Raw genomic sequence first — 19,443 nt, forward strand, 5'->3', positions numbered from 1 at the left:
ATTTTTCTACGACGTACATATTCGAAGCAAAGCCGCATTTGTTTTCTGCGCTGCAAAACGAACCACCCTCTTACAGTGCCAATGTCAGGTCTAAACGAGGTGACAATAAATAGAATTCACTTGTGCTGACGTGTTCGAAGGTGACAGCGGTGAGATGCTGCTGCCGTCGCCGACGACCGCAAGAGCGGCCAAGAAGCGCGCAGAACCGCCTCCCCGGGTAGCTCTTGTTGGCGTTCGAGCGCTCTACCAAGACGCAGCTGTTTTTTTTAAGCACCCTAAACGTGCAGTTAGCTTACAGACGTCACCATAACAAGTTGTTTAGTGCGCGGAAAGGCAAAGAGAAGCGAAACAGAACCAAAACACTGCGTGACCACCTATCAGCCACGCAGCGCTAATCCCGCAAACGCGGCGGAGAAGCGGCGGCAGGCGGCGCAGCGATCGCGAATCTCGAGGCGTCACCGGAACCGACCGCACTGCAGCGGATTGGAAAGCCTTGTTTACCGTTAGTGAACCTAGATGGCGCACCATACCGTGGCAAGCCGTTTTCTGCCTCTGGTTTGTTTTTGACCGTATTTGAACCTGGCTTGTTTTTGTTCAGGGAGAAAATAATCATTTCGCGAACCACAGCGCTCGCTCGAAAATAATTGTCATGTAAGAGACCGTTGCTTGCGTCAATCGGCCAGTGCTGTCTAAAACTACCCCAAAGCCACGCAGTTCTGTGCAGCTAAACCAAGCATAGTTCGCGCAACACCAACAGCAGTACGCATCGGTACTTCTATGTTTTCGTGTGCTTTCGTAACTTCAGTCCCACTATTCCTACTCCATTAAAAAGAATTTGACCTACATTTAAGCGCAAATAGCTCGTTCGGAAAGCTTATAAGCTGTGCCTAATTTGCGTTTGCTTTTGCCAGCGTCCGCCAATCGGAGAGCTTGCTGGTATGACATAATAGGTTCTGTTGCGGGAGATGAGCGAGTGGGTCGCATGGCCTTTCCCTTTTCTCCTAATTATGCAGCTTATTTGAGTGAAGGTTACGTTAAAAGGGGTGTCAATATGATTCTAATAAGGCAATCTTTTCAATGAATCAAACTTCTGTCTTATCTTCATGGCTCCTTTAACCGCCACCAGATGCTGAAAGCAATAGGTGTAGTACCCCATCGTTGCAGGATATACATTTAATGGTTTATTTTTCACATTGATGGCTTTTTCTCAACGTGGCCTACCCTAAGATCTGCTGTAGTTTCTTGCTATTCGGCAGTTAATGACGATATGCGTTTAGCATAATAGGGTCAGGTACGCAAGTACTAGGAACGAATCTTTGTCTTCAACACCGCGTTTTCTCCAGCATTTTTGTGGAGATGAATGTTTAAACAAAAACTCACATAATTACAGCTTCAATGTGCCTACGCCCACAGAGCGTGCATTTTTTTCAGCACAGGCTTCAGCACCTGCGTGAAGACGGGCTTAATTCTTGACACGGCTCCATCATGTAGACATTTTGTCAAATTCTTCAAAAAAATTACGTAGTGCCCTAAAGTAGGCCTCGGAAGAGAATTTGAACAGTGCAGTTGAACTTTGTCAAGTGTTTAGCAACTTGCCCTGGGCACGGCACAGTTTGTCAGAAGTTTGTTGAGCATGCCAAAAGTTCACAGGCCACAAAATATTCAAAGTGCGAGCACACCTCTCTCGAGACGCTGAAACCTACACTGCCATAAAGCTGGAGAAAAGAGCTTTCGTTCTTTTTGTTATTAGATAATTTGGTCACAGTGAAACGTTAAGTTTGGGATTCAAACGCTTTATGGCGCACAAACCTGTGGAATGACCTAGAAAATTTTGACGAAGTCTGTACATTAACTACAAACTTTTGCGTACAGGGGAAAGCTTTACAGTTCTTTGCGCGGAGTTCGGAACTCCTGTGATGCGCTAACTTCCAGGGCACCCAACACTTTTGTGCTCTGGGGCGTCATCGCAGCTGTTCCGCGACTCGAAGCAGAGATTCGTGTTATTGTCAGCTTTCACGTGCGTCAGCTTGTCCTCGTATGGTCAGCTTTTGTCAGCACTTACGTCTTAGGGAAGAGCCAGGCGCCCTTGCCAGAACGCGCCTGCTCCTCGTCGGCTGTCACTACCGACGCCGGTGCCCTTACCTAATTAGCATTGCGGAAATCCCGGGTGCATGCTCCGGGCTAGCTACTCCGGGTTTATTGTTTTTTTTTTTCTCGTTTCGGAACTGTGTTATCGCAGTACACCCCAAGAGACATGCACGCAGCCGGTCAAACTAGGCGGGTATGAAGCCTTGAACGCGCCGGTTGTTTCCCACGTACCATACAGCGAGAACGGAGCTTTTTGATATAACGGTTCGCTGACTGTTGCTAAGCTGTTTGCCAATATAAAGGCCCGAAAAAGTCCCTGTACTTCCATGGACTGCTATGCGAGCAACTAGAATGCAAGCACTTCTATCTCGTACCGCACGACAGCGACTGCACGTACCCGATTGGAGCCGTGACGTCTCAGCTGAGGAAGGAGTATTGGGCATGGCCCACTCGAGCGACTTCGGAGCGTCACCCGCCTAAAATCGATCGGTCGATCGATCGATCGACTAATCAATCAATCAATCAATCAATCAATCAATCAATCAATCAATCAATCAATCAATCAATCAATCAATCAATCAATCAATCAATCAATCAATCAATCAATCAATCAATCAATCAATCAATCAATCAATCAAAGTTTCTTTTTCGCTATATACACAGCGAAGAAAAGATGGTAGGAGAAAAAGCTGCACTTTGGAAACGTGACTAAGCTCCAGCTACCCGTACACAGCCGTGGTAGGGTGTGAGGGAAAAAACGAAAAAAGGAACCGAAAAGAAGAAACAATAATGCGGGGTTGTAGGATCCCACTGCCTCGGATTGGGGCACTTTTTTGTACTGAGCTGCGGTCCTCAGGCACAGTGTGATGCACACCCACTTTACTGTCATCACTACGAGGAGATTCAAAGAACTCGCGGACAATCAAAGATGTCTCCACCTGGGTTCAATTTGGGGTTTCTCCATCGCCCTCTGATAGAAGTAGGTCCTGAAGAAAAGCGAGCCGGAGCCGCAGCAGCAAAGTTTCTTATTCAATTTTTTAACATGCTCGCACGAGTTCGTCACGTTCCTTCTTTGTTGCGGCACGCGCCTTTTCCATTTCGGCAATATTTTTCAGTGATTCTAGCTATAACGCTTTCTCTTACTGCCAGTATCTCTGCACCTCAAGCACCCACACTGTTCAAGGTCGTCACCGCTTAGGCCTAAGGGCTTCCGCAATTCAAAAAATTCCGCCGTCTCCACGAAGTGAATGATGATGAGAGGGGCGGAGCAAAAATGCTTATCGGTAAAACCGTGAAACATTCGCCCGCACATCATATAAAGACTCGACACGTCAAGCTTTCCACCGCTCCGTTGACAAGCCCGTCGATGACATCGATGTTTGTGGTGGTTATGTAGGGGTTGTTTTGGACGACGAGAATCTCCATGGGTAAGTTGGCGAATTGGGTGTGTGACAGTTTAGCCACCCTGGATGTCGCTTTCTGTAGATCGTCTTGTGTCATGTACCCCCGGTACGTGCCTTGAGCTCGCAGGCGACGAACGTTGTTGTTGTTGTTGTTGTTCCTTGATATTATTGGCGCATACCCAATCAGGGGATCGGCCAAACATCAGTCGTTAATACGGCAACCTCTTCTTCTTCCTCTTCACCTTGTTGGGTAGCAACGAACGCGTTGAACGTTTTGTCCTCTTCGGCCAATCTTTGGTTGGCCAATCCCTAGGGGGATCCTGCTTTGGTTTGGGAATGTGTGGTTTCTTCTGACTCTTAATGGGAACAATTTTGACATGACGACGGTGTTGAAGGCTTGATTTACTCGTTAACGAATGCAGTAAATAGTACACGTGCATATATTGCAAGAACCGAAACCGATGAATATTTCCATGCAGCTCTTTATTGTTTTCCAACCATTCCGGGCGTAAACAACGAATACTGTTCCAGCCGAGATGGCGTTCTATCAATTGAACAAAATTTCTCTTACTCTCTTGTCCTGGAGTGAGGACCCGGCCCACTAATATGCTCTATTTTACGGTTAAAGTTTTCTCCTCCTCCTGTTACTCCTTCTCTTGGGTGAAGTTTTCCTATAACGAATATCTGAATATTGGGAAGATATCGCTGTGGGAAATGTAGCGAAATATCCCTCCAGGTCTGAACAAACGTAGTGTTGTGTTACTGTAATACCCTGTATTACCCTATGTTACCCTAGACGTGACTCGTTTTGCTCAATCAACCTCCATACTGTTTAGAAGCCTGGTATAAAACCAGCACGCGCCTATACACACAGCGGGTTATTTGGAACTCAACCTACAGTTTTTGAAGCCCATATTGCAAGTAGGCAGACTTTCATTCCATGAATACGCAAATTGATGTGATACAAAACTTTTGAGCATTCGGCAAGGTTGCAAAAACGGTTTTACCTCACATATGATTACCGGGAATCGAAATGCCTTCTGCCAAAGCCGACAGCCCTGAAGGCCTGGTATTGGTTTTGTTCTTGCAATTTCGCTGTAGTCGGTTATTAGCAGCTGGCTGTTCCCTTTGTTCGAAAGATTGCTTAATGCAGGAGCCGACACCTAGCTAGGACTCTTCGCGATCCGCACAGGACCGGCTTGGCAAGGAATGGGGCGACGCCGGTAATGTTTCTTCCGTAGCGGTATCCAAAACTATACTTTAACTCACGCCTTAATCTAGTGTACGTGATTTAAGCATAACATTATGATAAAAAGTTACACACACGCAAAATCTGGTGCAGACAAGCATCAGACATCAACCGAGCGCAACGAAATGGCAGGGAGAGCGAGCCCTAGGGAAGCAGACGACAAAAGCGAGAATCCCTAAGCCGACATCATGGAGGCGCGCGCTTTGCAGCGCCGCCTGTGGTCGCGCTGACCGCCAATAGCAAGTCAAAACCTCGAAAACCTCAACGTTTATTCTACAGACACTGGAGGGGTGAGACATATACTGCTTCGCAGTAAGAATTCAGAGACGTGCAGTGCGCCTCAGATACTCCTTATATGGTAGAAATCTTTGTTACGAAAACAATGCAAAACCATTGGATTGTAACCAATTTATTCGCCTGTATTTTCTTTATTCTCTTACTCACCGCAAGCTCGGTCTTGACCCTTGCCACTTCGTAACCCCCTTATCAACGTGGTGAACTCGTCATTTACACGCTTTATCCCTCGCGCCATTTTTTGCTCGGACCGATTTGTTGAAATTTTCCTTCTTCCCAAGAACATTCAACTATCGGAATAACACTTCTGTAGGAGACCTGCTATCAGAAGAGTGCCTTGAACCCGGTGTTTAAAATGAATACCTGTCGTGTTCTAATCGTCATAGCCGCTTTGTATGGTTTTGTTGGCCGTTTTGTTGCATTTCTTCACTGTTGTCACATACTTTTGTTCCTCTTGTCTTGGCTTTGGCTGGTCATATTATTGATGTCTTGGCTCCTCTTGTATATTTTGCAGTATGTACACAAGATGCTTTTTGTGGTTGCTTTTTTTGTGTGTGTGATACATGTACCCGTTCTGCTCGGAGTAATGGCCTGCAGTATTTGTTTAAATAAATAAATAAATAAATAAATAAATAAATAAATAAATAAATAAATAAATAAATAAATAAATAAATAAATAAATAAATAAATAAATAAATAAATAAATAAATAAATAAATAAATAAATAAATGAGTAAATAAATAAATAAATAAATACAAAATAAATAAATAAATAAATAAATAAATGAGTAAATAAATAAATAAATAAATACAAAATAAATAAATAAATAAATAAATAAATAACGTTTTGCATTGTCATTGTCGTTGACAAGTAACGGTTTGCTGGGCCTAGTGAAGCTGGTACTGCAGCTGTAAGCTCGGTAACCCAACCAGAAATACTGGTAAAACAAAAATAAATTGAATTTAATTGAATTGAATTTCTGAAAATTTGAGCGATCGCGGACCTTACGCAGGAAAGGTATTGCAATTGCTTACATCGCGCAGGTTCCCCCTGTAGCAACATATTAGGTGACAATGGCGCTCAAAGGATTGAAGGAAGTTAAAGTGGATGTAATATGGATTAAAATGAGATTAAGGTGAAATAAGATAGATAACAGGTGCCCATCAAAAAAGTACGCCATGCTTTCCCCTTCAAAACACTTGACCACACTTAGGTGACCCGACGTTTGTCGATCACTTACAGCTGCCTCGCATCTGAAAAAAACACTTGTTGGGAATATGCCACGTAATCGCTAGTTAGTCCTCCAACTTCACCAACAGCCTGGACCTCGTCTGAAATGTTGTCGGAGAAAGATTTAGAAGTGCATGAATCCCGGTGAAAATGTTTGGGGGAAAAGAACACGCACGATAGCCGAAATCTCCCGCTCAATTGCCGATGCTTTCAAGGACTGTGTGCAGTTAGTTACCTGCAATTCCCTACAACGAACCCCGAAATGCGCTACGCCGATCTTGAAGTCCCGTGGTGATTTCTGGTCCCATTAAGCTGTCAGCAATTTTAACGTATTAGATTCCGAAGCCAATCAAACATCATTTAAATGTAACAACCACCACTCATTCATGAATAACTTAGTTAAAGCACGCCGCTGATTATGAAAAAAAGTGAACAAAGAACGACAAAGCACCCATACAGCATGCATGACCGGAAGTCTTTCTAAAAGCTTTGCGCGATCATTAGAGTTCTGAACACTAAAGGTTCTCGGTGAGAACAACGGCGTGGGGGAGGTAATTAGGATCGAACGAGAGCAGATCCTCATTAGCGGTCCCGTTGCAAGCTGAGACTGCCACGTAAGTACACCTCATTATTTTGTTCGTTCCTTCGTTTCCCTTCTCCTGCTCGTACCCGCTCGTCCACAGTGTTTCCACTTCTTTGTTTCTATCTGTCTGCGGTTATACTTGTTAAATTCATTTGAACTGATCAATATTTGCATCGTAATGTTCCTAGCTGTATTCACCGCGACCCTATGTGAAGTTACACAAGGCGACTTGCGCTTTCTAGAAATGTAGATACCGTAGTTCTCCCTACAAAAACACGGCAAAACGTTTTGCCCGTATGTGTGCCTACCCTCCTTTATGGTCGATAAGAAGCCGATAGAGCGAGATGTTAGCAGAACAGTAGTACAAGCTGCGCACAAGTGGAGCATGGTTCTTCGCATGTCTTAGCTTCGGCCGATCACGTTAGCTGTGCATCATGGGTTACAAAGGAGGTAGATGGTGAAAAAGTCTATGAAGACAAAATACAAGTTTGTTTTATTCGAAAGATTCGGAGTTTAATTGTACCCCCAGTGGTTGTCCGGCAGCAAACGATGCTTTATTTAGTAGAAAATTATTCATTTTAAGCCGAAATGTTAATTAGCCGGCTATATCGTGTATTTTGTGACTCCTGCAATGACGTATTCAGGGAAGGTAATATGACAAAACTTTGTATGTCGACTATGGCTACTGCGAATGATGAAACGAATTTTGTTGCCTTGTTGCCATCATACATGGTGGGACGATACCACTCAAAAACAGCTCTCAGAATATCATCGGTTCCCTACCGGTTTTTAATCTGGTTTACTTTTCTTAAGGTTTATGGTAATAATCCGCGAAAATTTGCGTACGCTCGACAAGCAGTGTCACGTAAGTGGTGATGTTGCTTGTTCCAGTTGGCCTGCGTCGTGTCAGACAAGCCCAACGCGCCCGAAAGCTGGTGCGTGTATGTTTACGTGGTCTGGTGTGTGTACGTTTATGTGGTCGTTCATAACTTTCTTTGTTTATCCCACCATTCTCAGTGGTATAGATAGAATGTGCCCTAAATGTAAGCACAGAAAACCGTTCTGCAAGCTTATAAAATCTGCTTAATTTGCGCTGGATTTTCTCGGCCTCATCCAATTGACGCAACAAGCTGCCCAGAATATGTCATAAGTTCAGTGCAAAAAAGTAGTCAGGGTGTCGTATGGCTATTCCCTTTTTTATTTATTACACAGCTTACATGTCTAAAGTATGCGTTACATGCGGTGTCAGTGGTATTGTAACTTGAGAATCTTTTGAATGAACCAAACTTGCCATTTCTCTTCATAACAACCATGGCTTGTGGTTAAACCATTTCCTGATATATTGCAGTTTCTATACTTCCAAGCAATGCCTCACAGCTACCTCAAAGAATGCCATTCTCCATAACAGGTCACTTTTTAAAGCATGGGGTTACACCGCGACAGGCAGTGCGTAGAGCAACGACGCGCCGATTATCAAAAAAAGACAAAAAAAGACACTACAATAAACTTTAATTTGATGCGCAAGTCAACCCCATTTTTTTCGTGGTTTAAAAAAAGATCTTTTTGCTTGTGAATTGTTTTTTGTGCCTGTATCATTTCAAAAGAGATGAAATACCAAACTAGCCATTCGGAGGCTTTAGGAATGAGTTCTCACTTGGTTTACGCGAACGGCGGTACGGCACTGCCTATCGGCTGATAAGGGTACTAGCACCGATATCATATCAGCCGATAGCGCAATTTGTGGAAGAGGCATCGCTGGTGGCGAGGGAGTATATAACTCGTGAAAGGTGTTTCTTACGTGGTGAGCGGGAGCAGAGAAGCGGTACCGAGTAAATCAGATTCATAATCTTCGGGGATTAATAGGCCGACGCTACATCTGGGCTCCCAATTAATTTCGACCGTCTGGAGGTCTTTAACATGGGCCGAAATTTTGACACACCGGCGGTTTCACTTTTAGCCTCCATCAGAAAAGCAGGCACCGTGGCCAGGATCGCACCCACATCTTTGGGCTAGTGCTGACTACATGGTCGCCTTCGGAAGAGAAATCCGCAATTCTAGCGATATAGTTTCGCTGTAAAACATTGAACGCGTTGCAGTAGCGCCAAACTTCGGAATGACTTTTCAGGCTGTTCTGTAGACGCATTGTTTCTGATATCCCACAGTACGTGTCCCATCGGTCAGTCGGCATCACGGTATGCAGTAGTGCTGTGGAGGCTTTGTAGGTGCAGAAGAGAGACTCGTGGAAGTTTGACGGCCGCCGGTCACCTCCCTCTCCCTACGCAGCGGCAACTCCAGAAGACAGCAGACAGTGGCGTTCACCGCCACATCGTATGATGAGGCGCGTTTGGCCTACCACAGCTAACGCCCCTAGGGCCCCTAATCACAGCCGGTGTTTCGACCCCACCTGTTGGCGCGGCAGTCGCGCACGACGTTGGGACGCCATGGTATCTACAAAAGTGAGGCCGAGATGTCCATAACATACGCACGTTCCCATCACTGTAGTTTCCGGTCTCTCCTTTCCAGAACAGTCGGAGTTTCAGTTCACGTTCATTAAACTCCCCTACCGACCGCAACGCTGTTCCTTATAATCAAACCTCGGGCTATCTATACAACTGCCTACTTCCGTTTCTGCCTTCGTCGCGGCCAGAGCATTGATTCCATGGTACACGCGTAGAGAGACTTTTAGAAGACGCGACTGTCAATGAATTCACATGTAGCCCAGGTCCGTCTTTTGTAGCATACGACCTCTCGAAGTTAAAATATACTCCAGTACAGCACGTCCTACTGATCTATCAAACATAGCAGTGTACTGCGCAGCGTGGAAAGTGCGCATTATTTATGGCAATCACTGCGCCAAACTCCGTTTATGACCAACTTCTAAAACCTCCCAAAGAGAGCTCCGAATCAAACATTTTGCTAAAAGAAACTTTCCGGGCAACTCTGAGGCGGCTCTCGCTCAGAGAACTTTGGGGATTAATTCTCTGCTCTATCTAACATTGCTTGACCGCTGTGTGCGCAATCAATAACTCACAGTAAACCGCTGTTTCTGTGACGCATGCCACTGGCCAGCCTATTAAAAGAAAATCGATCATTAGAGGGCATCAGTTATTCATTGAGGCACCGAATATTTTGTGGAAAAGGAGCAGTGCCTAAATCACTTCACTTCCGCTCGATTTTCCAAATACTACCTCTCTTTTTAAACCCCCACCTAACAATATTGGGTGGAAGTTAGCCATCTTAGTAACATGGCTTGTAGGTTCCTTAAAAGGGCCACAAAGACAAAATATACCTGTGTTCGTTTTAAAAGCAGTGACCTTTGGTAACTTACTCAGATCTATTCCAGTCGCGAAAGGCAACGGCGAAAGGCAATTGTGTTCCAAGAAAAAGAAAAGCGATAAATCTTCACAAATTTCAAAATTTCGCGCTGCAGTGATATAGTGCGGAGTGTCACGTAATGTGTGCAAGCACTATAAACATATTTATCATTGTGTTAACTGAACATTAACTACCAAGTGATACGACCAGCAGAATTAATGTGCAGAAAACTAAGGCAGTGATCAATAACCTCGGTACAGCATAGCGGTTTGAGATAGGTGGCGAGACCGTGGAAGTGGTAAGCGAATATATCTACTTAGGCCAAGTTGTGACCCCGGATCCCAAACATGAGGCAGAGATAATTACAAGGAATAGAATGGGGTGTAGTGCATTCGGCAGGCATTCTCAGATAACGAATGGCAGCCTACCATTGCCCCTGAAGAAGAAAGTGTATGACAGCTGCATCTTACCGGTACTCACCTTTGGGGCAGAAACTTGGAGGCTCACTAAGAGGGTTCCACTTAAGTTGAGGACGACTCAGCGCGCAATGCAACGGAAGGTGATAGGTGTAACATTAAAGGAGTACTGACACGAAATGTTGGTGTTACGTTTTTTTTCCCGCTATGCGTGCCTGCCAGCCCACTAATCATAGAATGACAGATTAGGCTGTCGAGCGCACCGTAAACTTTCATTTACGGCGTCGGTTATCCGTGTCAGTTTCTGTTTCGACCAAACGAACGCACAGCGGCCGCCATGACAGGAGGTATCACGTGACGCCACCATTCTTGCCGTATCGCTGCCGCTCTGGAAGCGCGCGCGTGCGCTCGATCGGCCGAGCTCTTTGCCGTCCCCACAGGCCCGGGCAGCATGACGTCAGTCCCAAAACCATGACGTGTACACACGCCCGAGCAGCGCGCGCCAACCACAGCCAGCGCGTCGGCTTCGTCACGGGAGCCCCGACGTCGGCAGTTTGGGGCAAGCAGCAGATGATGTCATGTCGGTCCGCTCTGGGCTTTGTCATGCGGGCGAAGATTAAATGGATTTTAAATATGTTTCGCTGAATGGTTGCTGTTGAAACTTGCTGGAAATTTCGTGTCAGTACACGAAATTTCGTGTCAGTACGCGAAAGCTTTGAAAGTTGGTGTCAGTACTCCTTTAAGGGACAAGAAGAGAGCGGAGTGGGTCAGTGAACAAACGCGTGTTAAGGACATATTAGTAGAAATTAAGAAGAAGAAATCGACGCGGGCAGGGCATGTAATGCGAAGGCAAGATAACCGTTGGTCATTGAGGGCAACAGAGTGGATACCTAGAGAACGCAAGCGTGGCAGGGGGTGGTAGAAAGTCAGATGGACGGATGAGATCAAGAAGTTTGCGGGCATAAATTGGCCGCAGTTAGCGCAGGTCTGGGGTAATTGGAGATTAATGGGAGAGGCCTTTGCCCTGCAGTGGGCATAGATAGATTGGCGATGATGATTATGATGATGATGATGATGGTGATACTACCAGATGATGATACTACCAGACTAGAGGCGCCACTACAATTGCCCAGTCACGTTTTATGTCGGTGACTTAAGTCTGCAGCCACCAATCGCACAAACGAGATTCCATGACGTCATAGAGAAGTCGCCAGAAGGTTGTTGGGGGTGGTCACTGCTCGTTTGTTTTCTTTTATATTCCTTATTTGTTAGAAATCCGCGATAAAATTAGCAGCATTGGTACCTGTACAAAGCAGACTTTTGAATGAGCCAACTTTTAGTTTCTTGTCCAGATAGTGAGAAGTGATTAGCAGAGAGAAGGATAAGCACACACGCGAAGTTGGAATTCCTAATGACAACTTTGTAAGCATGTCTTTGGTGGCGCTCTCGCAAAAAGAAATAGAATATCTGGTGCTACGATCGTAACAAGCCAAGGGCGAGAGGATAAATATTGACCTCAGGTAATGCCGCCCATCCTATTAGATCTCTGGGGTTTATATTTCTTCCTTTCCTGACTAAAAAATGAGTTATAGTGCAAAGCGTCGTCCTGTCGTTTCTTGCGTTTGCGTCCTCGTCTGCGTGCGCTGGCAACTCTGTTAATTTGTTTTTTGCGTTCGTGGCGCCTTTAGGATGAATACACTATTTATTATTTATCTACAGATATTGCCATTTACTTTCATGATCTTGATGGATTTACGCAAGGTCCTTCGATATGCAGGTAACCAAGCATAGTTAATTACAAAATAAACAAGCCCCGAAGCCCACGGAAGAATGAGCATTCACATACAAAATAAGTAGCGCTCGCAACCATAAAGAGACCAATAACAAAGGAGCTAGGACCCACAAAGTCCATGAAAATCAAGAAAATGAGATGCAAACGTGGCCTGTAAAGGCTTGTCAACCAGCTGCTGTGTTTACAGAAACCATGAAAGGGAAGGGAAGTAATCCATTTAGGAGAACCTTTCAACTACGCAGCTTAGGGCACCTAATGCGTTTATCGTTTAGTGGCTCCAAACCCATTCCCGCGGATTCTGCACGATTTTGTTGTTCCCTACATAAATTCGTTAACGCCGGCATACACAAACTCGCAACGATACTCCTGCCCTACGCGCGTTGAAAGAGTAGTTTTCAGAAAGAAAAAAAAACTCTCTTGGACGTTTTGTGTGATTCGCACTTACGCTTGTTGCATTGTAAGATTCTCTCTTTTTTGAGTTTACAGCCTCCAGCGAAAAGAAGCAGGTGAAGTGTCATGTTTTTTTAGGTTTAGCCTTCTTGTGAATGCAAGTTGAATATATATTTTAACATTCTTAAATTAAAGCGTGTGCAGCTGTGCTTCTTGCACACTGCTAAGAAAAATGCTCCGGAACATGGATTTTTCACCTCAGATTCAGACAGTCGCACTTTTTGGTTGTCGTTGACGCCATTCATTGAAAATAGTACATTGGAAATATTGAGAAAAAAGCTAACGTACAGAAAACCTAAAAAACAGCAAATGAAACACCGACAAGAAAATTGACAAAGGGCAAGAAAAAGAAATTACAAAAACTGGAGACGACTTCAAGGATAAAGTGACATCGTCCGCGACAGAAGCGGTTATAACGCTCAAGAGGGTTTTTGTCCCTAGTGTCCCATCACCTTATCTACGCCATGGCCCGTGAAAGCGCCTCAGCTCCAACGTATCTCCTCTTTGCAGTCACACAATAATTGTTTTCGCCATTTCACGCTGCATGTTCAAGCACGGGTAGCAGAGGAAGACTTGCCTAATGTCTTCATTCAATGAGCACATCAAGCACTCTTATGAGTCCGCCCAGTCTATCTGAAACAAAAGGTGTTGTCGGCGCAGCATGCCGTCATTCTGCTTTGACGGACCTCATGGAAACGTAAAGTGGCAGTGCGGGTCAATCTTGTAGGGAAAATGGTATCTGCGTAAAAGGCCGTGCCAAGATGGCAGCTGCAGCCTTGACAGCAGTACACACATAGCCACTGTCCTTTCTTGTTTCGCCTAAAGAATTCTCTTGGTTTTGAGCAGCACGCAGGCGTCTTTAGCAGTCATCGGATGTGTTCTTAAAGCGAAATCTTTCTTAGGCTGCGTTCCAATTCGCGGACAGCTTGGTAGACAGCCTACGAAGCAGTCTAACTAGACGTCTAAAGGAATAAAATTGGAACGGCGCCGCGGTCGCAAACGCAACACCAGCGCAGACGACAGCGGCGTAGCAGACATGTTGATATTCGCAAGCTGCAAGTTTCGTAACTCATATTACTGCTGCTATTACAAACGTTACGTAATTTAAAAATTAAACAAGGTCATCTTTATCATTAGTAAACTATGTTAAATATTTAAATAAAATAACAAGTGCTTTTGTTTTAACAATAATACGCAAAAAGGTGGCGCTGGCGTCTCTTATTAGTTTAGACAGGAAGGTAGCCTGCATCGTTGCTGACTTCGATGCTGTCTCCTCGAAGCAGTCTTCGTTGACTGCTTCGTTCGAATTGGAACGGGGCTTAACATGGCGGACTGTCCGCGACGACGGCAACGAAGCTGTCTAAACGGTAAATTGGAACGCACCCTTAGTGAGACCGATGGCGTTCTGTCAAAAGACTAATGCACGTCCCCGTAGACCGGTTGGTCAACTGAAAAGCTGTGATAGCATCTCTAGACCCACGGCGCGTGCATGAAAACGGGCTTCTATTGTGTAAAAGCGGTTACTTTAAAATGGCGAGAAAGGAACAAATTTATTTAAGATAACATGCGCATCGATCGAAAAATAGTGTATCTTTATCTTATAAACCACGTATCTGTATACATTTAAATCTATTGTAGATGCGTTTGCTTAGTGCGCGAACAATCATCGCAAGGGTTTGTTCTTTGATTGGGATTGGAATCTTTGAAGGTTTGATGATCGACTAGACGCAATTTTAGCGAAAGCTTTGACGCACTTTTGACGCAGTTTTGATAGAAAGCTTCCGTGCATCTTTTCTTACGAAGGGATGGTAACTTTTTCCCCCCTGAAGAGCAGAATGACCTCGCAGTCAATGTACGTGGAATCCGTGACCTTCTCGCAAGAAACACGTTCGAGGTATATTCAACCCACACACGATTTGGTCATGGCAGTGTGACGGCTTCTTCAGTGCTCTTAAAGATGGTCGAGAATCCCAGAAAATTACCTCTCGCTGATCAGAAATCTCGCTTACGTAGAAGAAGCCTCCCTTGGTAGCAGCTAGCTCAGCGGCGGTGGTGCACGCCTTGTGTTGTAGTTTCTGCTTTATCGAGGAAAACGTTCCAGACGATTAAGATGTATCAAATAACTTCTTTTAAAGAAATCATCAACGAATCTCTATTTATTCCCACAATTTAATTTCGACGTGGAACTGATTTTATTTGGGCATGCTATTAGTAAAAAATAAATTATTTAACCTGACTATCTTGCAAGCGAGCGGTGTCTTTTAGGGATGTGATAGCGTGGAGTTTCGCATAACAAAAAGGTTAATCAACCTCTCCTTACTTGTACCAACTTGGTGTGATAAATTTGTGATTTACTGCTTCTCGAAATATTTCCCAAGTGCAAAGTGTTCAACTATGCTCTTTTCAAATGAATTTTGGCAGACATACCTCGCAAAGATCTTCTCAGAACATTTTCTAATGTTGATGTTCACGCAATTACAAGATCACACCTGCCGATGCCTTCTTCATAAACGGGCCACATGGAAATTATTTAACCGAGCAATACAATATAATGCGTGACTTTTCGTGTTATCTTCTCGTGTACCTCCCAATTCCAATGGCTTTCTTTTCCGTGCATGTGACGCGGTTGTTAAATTCTAAATTAGAAGAAATGACGACACCCAACTACTCATATCTGTCTGCACTTAAAAGCGCGTAAACATTTGTATAGGGGACAAGTCACGACGGTCGTCACCCTCGCGTAGCGGTCGTGACGTGCTTCTGTTGTATGTACGGTAATTTTAATTAGCCATGCCATAGAGCTTATTTCGGTTTTGGTGAGTGGTGTGCTTCAAAATTCACTATCCATCAGGCTTCATAATTCCTGACAGAAAAACCAGACGTCTGCAACTTTTCGTGAGACAGCATCGGGCATACCATTAATTAGGATCGAGAGAAGTAAGCATCTGAAGAGGGACTTTTGTAAAATGCCTCTCTGAGCGGGCTAGAACAGACGTCATCATTGTCTACAATTTGGCACCAGATAAAAAATACGCCTCTGCCCAAGGAGGCGGTCAGTTGTTCGTTTGTATGGAGTGGATTTTCAATAGCACCTCTTAGGGAGATACGCAATCGATTATTTTTTCATGGAAAATAAAATAACACATCAATCTGCCCCTGTATATGAAGTATGGCACCGTAGCCGTGAAGTGCTTCCAGTATATGCGTTGTAGCTGATGTAGCTGCTAGAAAGCCATGCTGGCAGGTAGTAAATATGTGATGCCTTACATAATAAAAGAGATGTGTGCTCAAAATTGTATTAAAAAAATCACGCCATCTCCACGATATCAATGATGATGAGCGACGCGAAGCTAAAATGCTCATCGGTAAAACTGTGAAAAATTAGCCAAGACATCATATAAAGACTTGACACGTCAAGCTTTCCACCGCTTCGTTGACAAGCCCGTCGCCGGCGTCGATGTTTGTGGTGATTATGTGGGCTTTGTTTGGGACGATGAGAATCTCCATGGGTAAGTTGGCGAATTCGGTGTGTGACATCTTAGCCACCTTGGCCATCGCCTTCTGCAGAGCGTCTTGTGTCGCGTACCCCCAGTACGTGTCTTCATCTCGCAGGCGACGAACGGCAACCTCTTCTTCTTCCTCTCCTCCTTGTTGGGTAGCAACGAACGCGTTGATCGTTTTCACCTCTTCGGCGAATCTTTGGTTGGCCAATCCCTAGGGGGATCCTGCCACAATCATCATCATTCCGCCGTGTATGGCAGTAACCTCTTTGACCAATCCTTGGTTGGCCAATCCCTAAGGGGATCCTGCCACAATCATCATCATTCCTCCGTGTATGGCAGTAACGAGGGACGGGACAGGGCCCGAGCAAGAGTCTTGAACTTGCAGGCGATGAACGACAACCTGTTCTTCTTCCTCTTCTCCTTGTTGGGTAGCAACGAACGCGTTGAACGTTATGACCTCTTCGGCCAATCTTTGGTTGGCCAATCCCTAGGGGGATCCTGTCACAATCATCATCAATGTGCCGTGTACGGCCGGGACAGGGCCCGAGCAAAAGGAGCTTCGCCCCTAAAACTGTTTTGTACCTGGGCAGAAAGAGAAAATTGGCTGTAACATAAAATTGGCGATTGGCTGTATAAAGTGTTTGTGTGTGTTATTCCTTTTAGGCATATTTTGAATGTGTTTGATATTTTATAGCATATTAGAAGTTCTAGTTGCAACACGGGCCGGGTAAATATGATGCACAAGTATTTATTGGGTGTACCCAACGAGGAAGGTACACACAATCACTTTGCGATTATGTTGTAATACCAATTTATGGAGTTTTATTTACATTGCCTTTAACAAGAACGCCTCTATGCCTTGTTCTGACATCTGAATGTTAGAAATGAGCAAACTTTTCTCGACCAACTCAAAAACAGGTTTTTGGTATCTTTTTTAGTAAAGTCCAAAGCGGAAATCCAGAAACCTTTACATATATTAGCATAGAATGTAACGAAATAATGACCTTCGCCGAGTCTTTTACACCTTTTGTATTAAAAGACTCGGCAAAGGCCAACATTGTTCGTTACTTTTTATTGCTGATATAAAAATAAATTGAGTTTGTTCTATTGGCCAGAACTTTACAGAAAAGAAGAACCGAAAAGTTCTTATCAATCTTCTGTCTTCTCAGACGCCGGAACCTTGCACTAGTTTGATCAGAGTTGTAATAATGTGCTTGGTACACTTCACAACGGTGTTCTGCAAGAAAAACGCCGGAAACCACCTACACAGCATATGCACTTCTATAAAAAAAAACAGATTTCAAAAGTCACACATCAAAAACTGCAGTTTTTGGTCAATGCCAATGCTGCGACTAGCGTAGTAAAAGCCCATAAAAGCAACCCGCAAATGCCGGTGAAGTGTATAGATGCCGCTCAATGTATATTAAATATATGAAATGTGCACAGACAAAAAAACATTCATCTTCATTGCGGAGTCGCGGCTTCAATAACGATAACTCTTCCCTCGTTCAAGTCATTCGGTAATATCGGTTGGTTGTACGGGAAAGTCAAGGCGGGAGTGGTGTGGTTTTGTGCTTGGCGTGCCGGCAATGCGCGGGATTTCTCTTGAATACGACTGTGGCTATCTGAAGCGAGTCGTTTTTCACCTCTTCCGGTGTTGGGTGTTCTTGGTGGGCCCCATTTATATCCCTTGCGGCCGATGGTTGCGGAAAGAAAAGCTGTCACGACAATGAGAAACGGACTTTTGGGCCTGGACATTTCGCGTCCGCCTGAAGCTGCTTTACGGCTGGTGCCCATCGTGGCGAAGAAAGAGTCTTCATGAACCGGAAAACAGACACTCTTTCAGGTAGTATATTGACAAAAACCCTATACTTACACTCGTGTATGTTCCAGGTTATCTGTTTATTTTTAATTTTGGTGTTTGGCGACTGATTTCCTAGTATAATATCTTATTCCATGCATTGAATTGTTCGCCCTCCACAGAAAATGTACGGTTTAAGAATGCGCAAACCTTACACACTTAAAAAAGCACTCGCAGCCTTGTCAAAACAATTTTTTACCGATTATTTTAACAGCAGCGTTATTACGATGAACTAAGACAGCTTTAAATTTGGAGAAAAGGCAAATGGTTTACAGGCAATCCCTTAAGTGAGCTACTCGTTCTTTGTAACGCACCAGCCGTCTCTTTAACTGCAATGTCGTGCCAGAAGCAGATCACAGAGAGCCGTGTTCTATTTGTAGAATGGTTTTTTTCCGATTGTAAAACTCCGCTGGAACGTAAAAGCAACAGCAAACAAATATGCTGCTTGACCAATTCGATAAGCTGCTGTAGAAGATAACGGCATTCCTGCTACTTTACTGCAGGGATGTCACATGTCGCGAAAAACAAAAACAACAACAGCAACAAAACAAAGAAAAGATCACGCACGCTTGAGTCACCGCGTCTTCTCCTGAAGAAAAGTAGAGTGCAGCTCGATGGTCCCACAGCCCCGAGACAGCAAAGAACATAACGCCGTGAATCTGCTCGTTTGGAGCGACAGTAAAGCGGCGAATGCCTTACGGCTCTAGCGAAAATACATTCGGATGTTTCCTGCAGAGCGCGTGTTATGGCGGCTGTTTCATACTCAAAAATGGCGTGACGTGGACATCCAACAAAAAGCGTCCAGCGGAAGACAAACATAGCGGTTGGCAGGCTCCTACACTATGGCATAAAAAAAGGGGGAAAGGGAGGACAGGGCGTAAAAAAAGGACATCAAGCCAACTGACTGCTGAACATATGCCAGAGGAAGCAGGAAAGCATGCCAGGCAGAATGTATTCACGCAGAGCAAGCGCGCATTCGTTTTTCCATTTTCCTCGGAAGCTTGGCATGGGGATGGGTGCAAGCCTTTCGGTCGGCGACGTGCTGCAGGTTTAGACAGACTAGAAGGGGCACAGTAGTGTAACCTGTTCGAAATGTAGTCGCTATTTATGATTCCAGAAGCGAAGTGCAGAATTCGGAATCTCAGCAAAAATCGGTGCTAGGCAATAAGAACTAAAACTGAAACGCCAAATCGCAGCGGTTGTATCGCACCGTTTAACAAAATGTGCTAGATTTTGGCTCCGATTCGGCAGAAATTCGG

This window comes from Haemaphysalis longicornis, unplaced genomic scaffold, assembly GCF_048455015.1.
Source record: "Haemaphysalis longicornis isolate Haplotype H1 unplaced genomic scaffold, Haemaphysalis longicornis Haplotype H1 scaffold_12, whole genome shotgun sequence".
In the NCBI taxonomy this organism is placed as follows: Eukaryota; Metazoa; Arthropoda; class Arachnida; order Ixodida; family Ixodidae; genus Haemaphysalis; species Haemaphysalis longicornis.